The sequence below is a fragment of the Setaria italica genome, chromosome IX, assembly GCF_000263155.2.
Source record: "Setaria italica strain Yugu1 chromosome IX, Setaria_italica_v2.0, whole genome shotgun sequence".
NCBI lineage: Eukaryota > Viridiplantae > Streptophyta > Magnoliopsida > Poales > Poaceae > Setaria > Setaria italica.
The window spans coordinates 8,149,995-8,151,230 of record NC_028458.1 but is presented as its reverse complement, the minus strand read 5'-3'; positions in this window follow the sequence as shown (position 1 = coordinate 8,151,230).

Sequence of the window (1,236 nt, the reverse complement as noted above, 5' to 3'; positions counted from 1 at the left end):
TACAATTTTTATATAAAGTTTATCTCCATCCGAGTTCATATGAACTAGTTATAATTTTTTGACAGTGTACTGTCCAGAGGGGGAAGGTACCGCCGGTTCAACTAGCGGTAGGTCGCATCCGCCGTGTAATCCAGCGGTAGGAGTCTATTTCTGCAATTTATGAATCGACTATTTATTTCTGCAAAATAGTAAAAGAAAAATATAAAAAAATTCACAGTCTCGGCGTGCATCTTCAGGTGTCAATTTGGGCCGTCGAAGAGGCTTTCCTACGTACCTACGCGCGCACGGCGCACCGGTTTGGTTTTTGAAGAAACAAACGTAAATTGCTGCCAGTCTCGATCAAGCAAGTAAACTAGCTGGAAGAAGCGGTTCTTGTATTCAGATATTCTGGATCTATCCCCTGTGCCTGGTTCGAGATCCAAACGCCGTGCCCAACCGTCGATCATGAACACGGCCAGCGGTGAGAAAGAGCACAGCAGGTTTAGCGTGGAAAGGGAGAGGAGAATTGGAGAAACCAATAGTGCATGATAGCTAGAGGAGGACGAAGAGGAACCAGTCAACTACCAGAGTAAAATTCCGTTGGACGTCCAGTTCAGTACGACACTGCTCGTAGTCATAGCTGCTGCTTCGTTTTTTCTTCTCTAGCAAATCTTAAGGTTCAGTCAACGGCCATTCACACAGGTGAGGGTGCACCTGGATGCCCACTTACACTTTTCTGGAGAAAAAGCTAACGTACGTGTACTTGCACGACCCGGCACGCATATACCTGGAGAAAAATTTTGCTAGGCCCTCTCGATCTTTCTCTTGAAACTACAGAAGTAGTCCGTGTATCCTGGTCGCTATGTATAGACGTGCATTGCATACGCCGAATCCGACAAAAAAAAAAGTAGCGGTGGCTGCTCTTCGCCCTGTCATGAGTGGTCCCTACCTTAAATAAACTCAAAAGGATGGTGACATCCTCGCAAAAATAATAAATAAAAAGGTGGCGGTGTGGTTCGATGAACTTTCTAGTAGCCTTATGAGTGGATGGATATACACCAATTCAGGGGGGGAAAACGTACTAGTAGCTTGGAAAATCAGAGAACTAAATAACTTTGCCTTTTAGTTATTTTAGTTCTCTAGTCATGCTGGCCCAAGCTTCCAAATCATCTAGAACTAGAAGATCCTGTATTTTTTGGGTCGATACGGATCCACGAGGCCATACCATGACTCACAGGCTCTGCGAGATGTGCATAA